Here is a 13,857-nt window from a genome sequence, read left to right on the forward strand (position 1 = left end):
GGGCGTTTGCCTTGCGTGCAGAAGGACGGTGGTTCAAATCCTGGCATTCCATTTGGTCCCCCAAGCCTGCCAGGAGTGATTTCTGAGCATAGAGCCAGGAGTAACCCCTGAGCATTGCCGGATGTGACCCAAAAACAAAAAAAAGATTAAGACATCAGATTTCCTAGTAGCTCATTTTCCTTGAGGCTGACCTGGGATGGACCTGGGTTCGATCACCAGCATCCCATATGGTTCCCGAGGGCTGTCAGGAGAGATGTCTGAATGCAGAGCCAGGAGTAACCCCTGAGCACTGCCAGGTGTGGCTCCAACCTTCCCCAAATAAAATAAAAGGTGGTTTTCACCCTTTTGTTATTTTTGTAGTTTGTTTGGTTTTGATTTTAGGGTTACACCTGATGATGCTCAGGGCTTACTCCTGGTTCTGTGCTCAGAATTATTCCTGGCAGACTCGGGACCATATGGGATGTTGGGGGTCGAACTTGGGTGGGCTGCATGCAAGATGAACACTTGACCTACTGTACTATCGCTCGAAAGAGCCTACTGAACCCTGAAAAAATGAGCCAGCCCAGTGGGCAGGTGACTCTCTCCATGGGAATCCCATGAGCCTAGATTCGAACTGGGTTGCACTCAGGCCTTTGCTTTTCTCTCTATTATACCTGTTGCTCTCCCTGCTTTCTGTTTGTTTCTGCTACAGTGTCAGATCCCTCCATTTATTTCACCATCTTCCTGCAAGTTCCCCTTTTTGTTCTGGATCACAGCTACTCTTTGCCCATTCCCACTTCTATTCCTTTGTTTGTTTATTTTTGGGTCACACCAGTGCCACTTGGGTTACTCCTGGCTCTGCTCTCAGAAATCACTCCTGGCAGGCTCAGGGGACCATATGGGATGCAGAGAATCAAACCACCATCTCCTGGGTTGGCCACATGCAAGGCAAACGCCCTACTGCTGTGCTATCTCTCTGGCCCTTCCTTCCTTTATTTTACCCACTTGCTTGCAAGGAGGTTCTGTGTGGGGGCAGGACCTGCTGGGTAGTGTCCCATTGTCCATGTAAAATAGTTTCTCTCTTCAAGGAACCACAGGTTCAATATCCCTCAGTATCCCCTTTCCCAGGCCTACAGGAAGAGTCACTGTGAGCAGAAGCTTTCACAAAGGTTTCTGGCGCTTGGGCTGGCATCTGCGTGTACATGTAAACCTGCAGACATGCATGTGTGCATAGATGTGCATATCTCCATGCAACATGTGTGTTTATATGCATTCAGGAGCACCAAGGAGGGAAATGGACTCAAGGAAAAACCTGGAGGGGTTGGAGTAATAACATAGCAGTAGGGCATTTACCTTGCATGCTGCCAACCCGAGATGGACTTGGACTTGGGTTCCATTCCCAGCATCCCATGTGGTCTCCTGAGCCAGGAGCGATTTCTGAGAGGGGAGTGACCCCTGAGTGCCGCTGGGTGTGGTCCCAAAACAAAAACAAACAAACAACAAAACAAAAACAGGAAAAACCTGGGAACCAGGGTTGCGGGAAAAGGCAGAAATGGTCCCATTTCCTCTGTTGTAGCGGGGGTGGGGGGGGTGGGGGGCATTTTGCCCTTCCACTGGCCTCAAGAGGCGTCATGTGGGGTTGGCAGGGAGGGGGCAGCTGGGCACACACACAGGTTGAGACAATTAGGGGGATAATTTGGGTTGAGTCATCTTGGCAGAGGCCAGTTGAAGGGTGTCAGGTGGGTGGGAACCCCATCACCCTAATTGCTCCAGACTTCTGCCTCCCTTTGACATAGCAGTGACATGAGTTAATCCCCAGTTTGAGAAGGGCTGGGTTGGCTCCCACAGCGGGGCACTGGCTGCAAAATCTACCCCAAACTGACACAGAGCTTGGGGGTGGGGGTGGTGGACCTTCAGGGGGTCCCTGAACCTGAGCAGGAAGTGGGGAACAGCGGTAAAACACCAGCAAGTGCTGGCCTTATCCCAAACCACGATGGATCATTCTGGAAGGTGGGAATAGCACCGCACAGTGTTTGTTCTAAAAAGTGCTGCTTTTTCCTCTCCCGTGGGCTTAAGCAGCTCAGAAACGGGGTCGAGGATGTGGTGAAAAGAGGTGCCAGGAGGAGAAGAGCAGCTGCGGAGACTGCACCCATGCCAGACACAATGGTGCTGCATCCTCGACAGTTTGACCCTCTCGACAAAGGGATCCCAGTTTCACACTCATTTTCTGGATGAAAAAAAAAAAAATCAAAGTTTCAAAGAAGACTCACATGCCCTGATCCACTAAGTAAGGATGAACAATATAGCAAACTGGTGCTTTTTGGTGGGAAGAGGGGTTACTTTTATTTTGCTTTGTGTTTGGTTTTGGGGTCACACCTGGTGATGCTCAGGGTTGACTCCTGGCTCTGCACTCAGGATTCACTCCTGGTGGTGCCCTATGTACGGGTTATCAGAGATTGAACCTGGATCAACCACATGGAAGGCAAGTGCTCTATCCACTCTGCTATCTCTCTGGCCCTAGAGGGGTTACTTTTTTTTTGGGGGGGGGTTACACCCAGCGGGGCTCAGGGGTTATTCCTGGCTCTACACTCAGGAACTGCTCCTGGCAGCTTCGGTGAACCATATGGGATGCTGGGATTTGAACCACCATCCGTCCTGGATCGACTGCGTGCAAGGCAAAAATGCCCTACTGCTGTGCTATGGCTCTGGCCCCTGGAAGGCTTACTTTTGTTTTTGTTGTTTTTGTTTTTGTTTTTTTGTTTTTGGGCCACACCCAGTGGTGCTCAGGGGTTACTCCTGGCTGTCTGCTCAGAAATAGCTCCTGGCAGGCACGGGGGACCATATGGGACACCGGGCTTTGAACCAACCACCTTTGGTCCTGGATCGGCTGCTTGCAAGGCAAACACCGCTGTGCTATCTCTCCGGGCCCTGGAAGGCTTACTTTTAAAGCAACCATGCCCACTGGTGTTCAAGGTCCACTAGGGCTTCACTAGCAGGGCTGTGGGGGCATGAGGTGTCCAGGAACAAACCTAGGGCCTCACATGTGGAGGCATGTTCTCTCCCCAACCGCCCCGTGACTGTGTGCTCCGACAACACGTGCAGTGTGAGACAATGTTGTCTTTAAGTTTTCGGCTGGATGCAGGGCACTTTGCAGGCTCTCGATTGCTCTGTGTTTCCAGGGACCACTCAGCGCAGCTCCTCAAGGCAGGCGAAATCCCCAGAAACTTTTGCAGCTGCCAGACCACACGGTTGGATGGACTTTCGCCCCACTCACCTCCGCCCAGCCAGCCAGCTTGGACTCTGAGGCCTGGAGGTAAAGAACTGGGGAGCAGGCTGCCTAGAAATGCTGGAGAAATACCTCTCCTACTCCTCTCTCTCCTCCTTCTCCTGAGGTGTGTCCCAGTGTTTCCTGGAGTTCCTGCCCCCCCATCTCCCATATGGATCAATGCCCACTCCTCAGTGCTTCCCTCATTGGCTTCCTTCTTCCCATCCTACCGCATGATTGATTTCTTTTCTTTTCTTTTCTTTTTTTTTTTTTTTTGGTTTTTGGGCCACACCCAGCGATGCTCAGGGGTTACTCCTGGCTGTCTGCTCAGAAATAGCTCCTGGCAGGCACGGGGGACCATATGGGACACCGGGATTCGAACCAATCACCTTTGGTCCTGGATCGGCTGCTTGCAAGGCAAACACCGCTGTGCTATCTCTCTGGGCCCATGATTGATTTCTGAGGTCATTAGCCTAGCTAAATTGCTTGGTCCCCAATTCTCACCTCTGGGTAGCTTGGGTGAAGGGACTCGAGTCTGCCTGGATGCGGGCTGGGCTGGGGTGTGCTGAAGGAACTGAGTAGTATGGGGAGAGCTTAGACACAGGAAACTGAAGGACTGAGGTCTGGTCCCGAGAGAGCCCTTAGCAAGGTGCTGAGACCAGCTCCCGCCTGTGTGAACCCCTCACCCGCTTCTGTGCCCCCAGGTAGGCTGGATCCAGGGCAAGGTCTGGTTGGCTGAGACTGGGGATAGACCAGACACTTCATTGTTGCTGCACCATTGAATTGTTACTCCAGTGCAATCAGCTCTGGTTTTGGAGCTGAGCTTATTAGGATCCTCATCCCGCTTTCTGGCAGGACTCGCCAGGGCTGGATGAATCTTGCTTTTCTCATTTGTACAATGGGCTGGTAAAGGCCCTTGGTTTGCAGAGTACAAAGATGAATCTTAGACATAATGTATAAGATCATGTACAGAAGCTCAGAGTCAGTGTAACATGAGCCACATGTTGGGCATTAGTGAAAATCCATTTCATTCACTGATCACTTCCAAGGTTTCTGCTAATCTGGATTTTTCTGGGACCCATAACAGGGCCTTTGCACAGGCATGTTCCGCAGGAGTAACATTTCCCCCTTTCCTTTTTGTTTTGTTCTGTTTTTGGCCTTTGGGCAAAAAAATAAAAACAAGGAAAGAAAACAAAAACAAAAAAAGAATTGCTTTGCATTCTTCCCTTTTCAGCTCTTAGCTCATGTAGCACTTCTTTTTTTTTTATTGAAGTCTTTTATTGGGCTAATTATTTTATCAAATATATCATAATAAACAATATTTTATATTTATAATCACTAAAAACTTTGTATAATTTCTAAGAAGTAATGAATAGCAGTTTTATAAATGCAATAGTCTGAAATCAGTTTGCATTTTTAGTAATAATGGAGTGGTTTATAATTTAACTACATACAATTGGCCATTTTCCAGTAAAGTCAATAATTGTTTTTTTTTTGGGGGGGGGGGAGGTCACACCCATTTGATGCTCAGGGATTACTCCTGACTTTTGCTCAGAAATTGCTCCTGGCTTGGGGGAACCATATGGGATCACCGGGTGATCAAACTGCAGTTCGTCCTAGGCTAGCGCTTGTAAGGCAGATGCTTTACCTCTAGAGCCACCTCTCTGGCCCCTAAAATCAATAGTTTTGATAAAAGTAAGCAATCTAAATCAACTTCAACAACACAGTTTTTTAAAATACTATCAAACATGCCATATGTGAATCTAAAAAAAAAAAAAAAACCAAAGTATCATTATGCAGAGGTAACTGTCATTTAAATATTTAAAAATAATTTTCAGGGGCCAGAGTGATGGTGCAAGTGGTAGGGCACTTGCCTTGCACATGCTAACCTAGGACAGACCACGGTTCAATCCCCTGGTGTCCCATATGGTCCCCCGAGCCAGGAGCAATTTCTGAGCTCATAGGCTCATACCCAGGAGAAACCCCTGAGTGTCACCAGGTATGGCCCAAAAACAAACAAACAAACAAACAAACAAACAAAAGAAGAAGAAATACAAATGGCCAAAAGGCATGTGAAAAAATGCTCCACATCACATCAGGGAATTGCAAATCAAAACTAACTATGAAGTACCATCTCACACCTCAGAGACTGGCACACATCACAAAGAACAAGAACAAACAGTGCTGGCAGGGGTGTGGAGAGAAAGGAACTCTCATTCACTGCTGGTGGGAATGCCGTTTAGTCCAGGCTTTATGGAAAACGATATGGAGATTCCTCAAAAAAATGGAAATTGAGCTCCCATCCGATCCAGCTATATCACTCCTAGGGATATACCCTAGGAACACAAAAATACAATGCATGTAGCACTTCTTTAAGGAAGGCCCCAAGACCCCCATTTGGGGGCCTCTTCTTGGTCTCACTGACTTCTCTGACTTACAATCCTCGCTCAGTCCTTCTCCAGTGAATGTCTACACTGGGGGGCCTGTCTCCACTGAAAACTCAGGAAGGAGCGATTCCAAAACAAAGAACTGAGAAGGGTGGGGTGGAAGGAGAGAGCCTGTGTTTTGGCTCTCAGGCCTGACTTGAGGAATAGGGCATATTGGGGGGCAGGACAGACAGAATCCACAGCCTGGGACAAGAACCCAAAATTGTGGGACCCAACGAAGTGATGAGGAAAGGCCAGGCCTAGCCAAGTCAACACAAACATCAGAGACAGGGATGTTCTGCCCTTGTCTGGCTGGGAAAGGTTCTAGAATTATCCCTAGAGCTGGAGCTTGGGAGAGGCTCTGTGGGGACGAGATGCCCAGTGCATCACCCTCACGGTAGGGTCACATTTCATTGTGCATTGGAGAGCAGATGGCCCCTGGCCATGGGAAGGCCACATACCACAGGCGGCTGGCCTGGCTGTGCCAACCCTGTGGGTGCAAGGGGTACTCTCAGGAAGTTGGGCCACCACAGAGCAGATCTAGGCAGTTCTGGACTCCCCAGTCATTGCATCCTCAAGGGTCATGGGGTGGGGATGGGGAATGGAATCAAGTCTTCTGGGACATCATTGGGCATAATAAGACCCCAAGAACTAGGGCAGCATGCAAAGGACTTTTTAAACCACCATCCACAAAGCTGCCATTCCAATCCCGTAGCTGTTTCTCCCCTGCAGACCCCCACTGCACACTGATGAGGACTAGGATGGCATTTCCATCAGGACTGTCCAGCCAAGAGTCAGATTGCCATGACTAGTAGTGAGCCTCCTGTGCTTGGAGGTATGCAAGGCTCTGGGTCAGCCATGCGTGGATCTGACCACTCTTTGTTGGGACTCTCTGGGTGTCAGGAGTTCAAGGCTGAAGACACAGGTGACAGGTTTTCTGCCTTCTAAAGGAGCAGCAGAGGGTGAAGCCAGTGACATCACAGACAAGCTAGACTGTGCTGTACAAGCTTCTGGGCTATGGTGGCCCTGCCCACAGGTAGAGACTCAGGCCCAGGGCCATCACTGTGCATCTCCTTCGTCTTGGACCCTGGTGCCTTCACCTGCTGTCTCTCCTGACTGGGCCTTGATGCACATGCAGAGGTGTGTCCTGTTGTTGGGGCTTCTAGGCTCCTGACTTTGCACTCAGAAATTGCTCCTGGAGGGGCCGGTGAGGTGGCGCTAGAGGTAAGGTGTCTGCCTTGCAAGCGCTAGCCAAGGAAGGACCTCGGTTCGATCCCCGGTGTCCTATATGGTCCCCGCAAGCCAGGGGCAATTTCTGAGCGCTTAGCCAGGAGTAACCCCTGAGTGTCAAACGGGTGTGGCCCAAAATTCAAAAAAGAAAAGAAAAGAAAAGAAATCGCTCCTGGCTTGGAGGATCATATGAGACGCTGGGGGATTGAACAGTGGTCCATCCTAGGCTAGTGTGGGATCTGCCTTGCACCACAGCTCCGGCCCCTCCTGCCTACTTCTTAATATTTCCCTGCACAGTGACTGGGTATAGAGGGACTTTTTAGAAGACAGCAGCTGCTAAAGGCACTTTTTTTTTCTTTTTTTGGTTTTTGAGTCACACCCGGCAGCACTCAGGGGTTACTCCTGGCTCTATGCTCAGAAATCGCTCCTGGCAGGCTCAGGGAACCATACGGGATGCCGGGATTTGAACCAGTGATCTTCTGCATGAAAGGCAAATGCCTTACCTCCATACTATCTCTCTGGCCCCAGGCACTTAATTTTTTAATGTATTTTTTCTTTGTTTTTGGGTCACACCCGGCGGCACTCAGGGGTTACTCCTGGCTCTGTGCTCAGAAATCGCTCCTGGCAGATTCGGGGGACCATATGGGATTCTGGGATTCGAACCACCCACTAGTCCTGGGTTGACTGTGCAAGGCAAGTGCCCTACCACTGTGCTATCTCTCTGGCCCCTTTATAATGTAATTTAATTATTTGGGGGACCCCCTGGCAGTGCTCAGGGATTATTCCAGATTCTGTGCTTAGGAATGACCCTTGAACCTGTGCCTTGACCCTTGAACCTGTGGAAAGCAAAGCAAGCCAGAGATACTTTTGAAAAAAAAAAAGTTATTAAAGCACCACGATTTACAAAGTCATTAATAGCTGAGTTTTAGATGTACGATGTTCTAATCCCATGCCCAGTGTCCCCATGTTCCCTCCAGCTCCCACTCACTCCCCACCAAGCTTGATATCTCAACAAGCACAATTTTAAGTTTCCTGGAAGCACTTTTTGTTTCTTTGGATTACACCTGGCAGTGCTCAGGGGTTACTCCTAGCTCTGTGCTCAAAAATTACACCTGGTACTCAGGGGTTACTCCTGGCAGGCATGGGGTAAATATGGGATGCCAGGGATAGGACCCAGGTTGGCAGTGTGCAAGTCAAACTCCCTTCCCACTGAGCTATTGCTCCACTCCTCCCCCTTTTTTTCCTTTTCTTTCTTTCTTTTTTTTTTTTGTTTTTGTTTTTGTTTTTGGGCCACACCTGGTGACCCTCAGGGGTTACTCCTGGCTATGTGCTCAGAAATCGCTCCTGGCTCGGGGGACCATATGGGATGCCAGGTATTGAACCCCGGTTCATCCTGGACAACTGAACGCTAGGAAAACATTCTACCACTGTGCTATCGCCCTTACCCCTTTCTTCTTCTTTTTTGTTTTAAATGCCTGAGACTCTCAGGTTGTCCCTCTGGGTTCTCTCCAAGGATTACTTGATGGTGTTAACTGGGGCTTGGAAGAAATTTAGAGAGAAACCTGGCTCCGCATCCTGCCTGCTCTTCTTTATCTTTTGTTTTGGGGCCACACCCAGCAGTGTGTAGGGGTTACTCCTGGCTCTGTGCTCAGAAATTACTCTGGGCAGTGCTCAGGACACCATATAGGATGTCAGGATCAAACCCCAGCCAGCTGTGTGTAAGACAAATTTCCTATTCTCCATGCTATGGCTCCAGCCCCCACACTTGTTTCTTTGTGATCAGTGCTTGCCACTCCGCCTCTGTTTGAAATCAGATAAGAGAAGGATAACCCAGAGGTTCTGAGCAATGCTAGGCCAGTTCACTTGCTCCCCCATAAACCAGGATCCAGGTTCTTGAAAGCAGAATCCAGGTTTTCCTCTGGGGACCCGTCCCTCCATCTGACTGCGGTTTGGGGGCTGAATACACTCCCGAACTCTGGGCATAGAGCCGGGCTGTAAACCAGCCAATGAGACGACACTGTGATTGGCTGAAGAAGGGGCCCATTAGATGCAGCAAGTGGCTGAACTGGGACATGGGCCGAGAATTCTCTGTCACTGGCATTCCCTTCTGAGTGCAGTTGTGAAACCACAGGAGAAATGCCTTGATCTTCTGGGCCCTATCATCTCATTAGCGGGACAGTCTGTCTGGACAGAGTCCAGAACAGAGCTAAGACATGCCGAGAGACTTAGCTTCTGCACTGAGCACCTGGATACAGCCAGGCCTGAACCCTCAACTATATGAGCCAGTTAATTTCTAGTTTTGCATCAACCAGTTCGGGCAGGACCTCAGTAACTTTGCTCCTAGTCCTTGTGTTGCCTCTGGTCATGCTTTCTTCCAACAGGGCTGTTGCCTAGAGGTTGCAATAACCTCTCTAAGGCAAAGAGTTGGCCATGGAGTCTGTCTAAACGTCCCATGACCCCTAGTGTTTTCCGAATATTATGATTCAGGACAATTCCTGTAGCTGGTGCTTGGGCCCTCTAGCTCTAGGTTTGTTGATAGCAGGTGACAGACCCTGCTCTGTTGCTCCAAGGAGCCAATGCTGGAAGCACACCACCCCACGCACCCTTCCTCCTCCTGTGTCTCAGTTCAAATACTCGCATCATGGACTAACACTCTCCCGGCTTGTTCCTAGATCATTTCCACAGAACTACTCCTATGTGGATGTGCTGCAGGGTTTCTGTCGATGTTGTTGGTTCCAGAAATTGAATTTAGAACCGTGCATAGCAAGGCAGATGCTTCCCAACAAAGCTAAACCCTCTGCATATCATGTGTGTGTGTGTGTGTGTGTGTGTGTGTGTGTGTTTTGGTTTTTGGGTCACACCCGACAGTGCTCAGGGATTACTCCTGGCTATGTACTCAAAAATGGCTCCTGGCAGGCTCGGGGGACCATATGGGATGTCAGGATTCGAACCACAGTCCTGCATGCAAGGCAAACGTTCTTTCTATTTACATGCTATCTCTCTGGCCCCTCAATGTGTGTTTTATTTATTTGGTTTGTGGTTCTCGGAGGCTACTCCTGGCTCTGTGCTCTGAGCTTCTAGAGATGCTGGGAGCATTGGATTTGGGCCTTTTTCATGCTAAGCATATGCTTCAATCTTTTGAATTATTTCTCCAGCCCAGCCCAGCCCAGGTGTGTTTGTGTGTGCATGTTATAAACGTAAGGCCCCCTCCCCTAGTGACAGGCTTGTTTTTGGGGTAGAGCTCAGGAATACCTGCTGCTGTTTATTTTTTTGCTTTTGAGTCACACCTGGCAATGCTCAGGGGTTACTTCAGGCTCTGCTTGGGTCACCATATGGATGACAGAGATTGAATTTAAGTCAATCTTGAGCTAGGCAAGTGCCCTCCCACTGTACTATGACTCTGGTTCCTCTCTGCTGCCTTTTGTTTTTTTTTTTTTTTTTTTGGTTTTTGTTTTTGGGCCACACTCGGTGGTGTCAGGGGTTATTCCTGGCTCTGTGCTCAGAAGTTGCTCCTGGCAGGCTTGGGAGACTATATGGGATGCCGGGGATCGAACCTGGGTCAGTCTCAGGTAGGCCGTGTGCAAGGCAAATACCTTACTGCTGTGCTATCACTCTAGTCCTCCTCCTCTCTGTTTTTATATTTATTTTATTTTATTATATTTTTGTTTTTTTTTGCTATACCTGGCCGTACTCAGGGGTTACTCCTTATGCTGTGCTCATGAATTCTCCTCAGGCAGGCTCAGGGGACCATATGGGATGCTGGAATCAAACCAGGGTTAGTCATGTGCAAGGCAAATGCCCTCCCCACTGTACTATTGCTCTGGCCCCTCTCTCTATTTTCTTTTAATTAAGGACTGTGTGAAGCCCTCTCTGCCCTTAGTACTTGCTCAGTAAAATGGGAATCAATTCCTGGACAGGGCAGCTGGGGGGTGACGTGTGCAAATATCTCTATGGTACCCTCTCCTGGTTAGGGGTTCAAGGAGCTGCTTTGCAGAAGGCATGATGGTCCTTTTCCATGACTTCCTACAGACCTGTCCCCTAGTGTGCCCAACTGTCCTCACATGCCCAGAACAAAGGGCTTCCTCTGTTCCTATGACATATACTTTCTAACTGGGAGACCCAGTTAGAAGGCCCCTCGAGAGGAATTGGGGACCTCGTTGGCCTGGATTTCCTGCACCCCACTTTCTGGATTCAGGAGTTTGCTTACCTCTTGCACCCTGCTGGAGAGAAGTGATTAATCAATCCAGGGCTTCCCGAGAAAACCCACCTGGCCACACTGTGACTTGACTTTTCTGGGGGTTTAGCTTGTTTGTTTTCATTTTGGGCCACATTCTGCAATGTTCAGGGCTTACTCCTAGCTCTGTGCTCAGGAATCACTCTGGCAGGTGAGGGGGACCATATGGGATGCCTGGGATCGAACCAGGATCTGCTGTCTGAGAGGAAAGTGCCTCTTTTCTGGGTTCTCGCTCCATCCCAGGGTTTTCTGACTACTTGACCCACCAAACTATGCCTCGAAATGTTCAATGTTCCTTCCATTAGAGTCTGGGGAATTTTCTTTTCCCTTCTCTGCATTGAGTTACTGCATTTATTTTGAGCCAAACAGCTCCTCACCCAAACTCCTCTGCCTCCTTTCAAAACCCAAGGCCACGTTCAACACTGCGGGCCCAAACCGCGCTTACATAACCCTCGGTGACACTAAGTGTTTGTGAGGCCGTGGCTCGGGCCTGGGCCGCCTGCACCAGAGCACAGGGGACATTTTGTCCTGCAAAACGATGCTGTTTGGGGTGTGTGCGTGCATGTGTGTGTTTTTCCTCTCCTGAAATTCAAAAACAGCCCCTTTTGCTCAAGCTGTCAAAAAAAAAAAAAAAAAGGAAAAAAAAAGTCTGAATTAATTTCAGCGCTGGGCCCAGATCAAGAATTGCAAATGCTAAGAGAATATTTTCCAGAGTGAGGCGAGTAGGAGTGGGGGAGTTTCGGGAAATCAGAGACTGGCCGAGTGTCATTTCCTGGGGCCCTGTCTCAGGTCGCTCCCTTCATGGAGATGGATTTTCTGGGCTCCTAGGGCTCAGATAGGCTGGTCCTGATTATGGGGTTCGGGGGCTTCCCCTTGTCTCACTTTCTCGCAAATAGCTCCCCTTATTAGCCTCCTATGAGGAAGAGAATCCTGTCTGGGGAAGGTGGAGGGCTGTGTGGATTGCTTGTTGGAGGGCGGTGATGGATTCCAAGACTAAATATTCACTCAGGATGCTGCAAGTTAGCGCCGACTGCATGCACACCGGTGATGCAGCTCACTGTGATGTTCTCTCTTAGCATCTTTCAACCATCAATGGCATCTTTCAACCATCCTTCATGGGACTTTCTTACCCAACACCCCGTCGAGATTGAGTCTTCTAAGAGGTTTGCTGCTAAGGGTAGGGTGAGATCAGGAGGTACAACCTGTAGTCTCAACCTGCTGTGTAGACAGACTTAGGAGCTTCTGATCATTGCTGTCTTTGAGAGAGAAACCTGAGCTCTGGGATCAGTCCCCCAACTGTCCCCCAATTGAACCCAGAATCCTATGGCCAGGAACGAGCCACGCAGGGCCTGACCACCTCTATGCGCCTTGTCTAGTTGAATTCTTGAGGCACTAGCCCGATCCAGAGGCAGCTGTGCTCACTTCGGACACAGCTGGGGACCTCAGAGATGCAGAGGATCCCCAGAGCTTAGAGTCCGCCCTGAAGGAGATGCAGGGTAGGACCCATGACACCCTCTCAAATGGGGTGTCCCGAGAACTAGACATATTTATGGTCCCTAAGGAACCTATGGGAGAGAGAGCAGGGACTTAAAAAGATGTCTGCCCTGACCAGAATGGTACAGGGGGCCTAAGGATGCCCAAAATGAGTCCCTTCGGCTATCAGAGAAGGCTTCTTAGAGGTGGGGATGGTCTACACCAGGAGTCTTCTAACTACAACCTGCTGGCCATAGGCAGCCAGCCAAGGACATTTATCTGGTCCACTCGGAGTTTTTGCCGCCACTGCCTGTCCTGCTTAGCACTCAAATAATCCTGGGCCTGCAGTGCACAAGTGTGGGATGTGCTCTACACTCTCCATCTCCCCTCCTTTGGTCTCTCGACTCCACCTTTCAGCACCTCTCGGACAGGGGTTTCTCCAACTATTGTTCATAGTTTTTTTTTTAAACTATAGTTTGGCCCTTTAGCGGTCTGAGGGACAGTGAACTGGCACCCTGTTTAAAAAGTTAGAAGGGGGGCTGGAGAGATAGCATGGAGGTAAGGCGTTTGCCTTTCATGCAGAAGGACAGTGGTTTGAATCCCGGCATCCTATATGGTCCCCTGTGCCTGCCAAGCCTGAGCATAGAGCCAGGAGTAACCCCTGAGCGCTGCCAGGTGTGACCCCAAAACAAAACAAAACAAAATAAATAAATAAAAAAGTTAGAGGACCCCTGGTCTACACAGAGCCTTGTCAGCCTGGGAAGTGCATCCTGGTAAAAGCTGTTTTTGTCCTGGTCACTAGCTCCCACATCTCCACTGGGATGCCGGGTACCGCTGAACCAGGGTGAAGGGAGGCCAGGCTAGAGGAAGTTGCTCTCTTCGACAGAATAATGGTCCTGAAGATGATTCCTTACAAGGCCAGAGGGACTTTGCAGATGTGATTAAGGTTGGGGATCAGGAGATGGAAGGATTAGCTTGCATTAGCTGAAGCTGGGGCCTGGAGGTAGGGGGGTGACAATGAATCACTGGAACCTTCCAAGCAGAGCGCCCTTCCCTGTTCAGAGGGAATGATGGCCATGGGAGAATGGTTTTGCAGATGGAAGAAGAGATTAACCAAGGAGTGGGAAAGCTTCTAGAAGTTTCTAGAAAATGTAAGTGGCAAGAAAATGCAATGTCTTTACTTTTTTCCAGAAAGAACATCCAAAATTTTAACCTAGCAAGACCCTAATCTCTAACTGTGAAGACTTCTA

Source organism: Suncus etruscus, chromosome 15 (assembly GCF_024139225.1).
Source record: "Suncus etruscus isolate mSunEtr1 chromosome 15, mSunEtr1.pri.cur, whole genome shotgun sequence".
In the NCBI taxonomy this organism is placed as follows: domain Eukaryota; kingdom Metazoa; phylum Chordata; class Mammalia; order Eulipotyphla; family Soricidae; genus Suncus; species Suncus etruscus.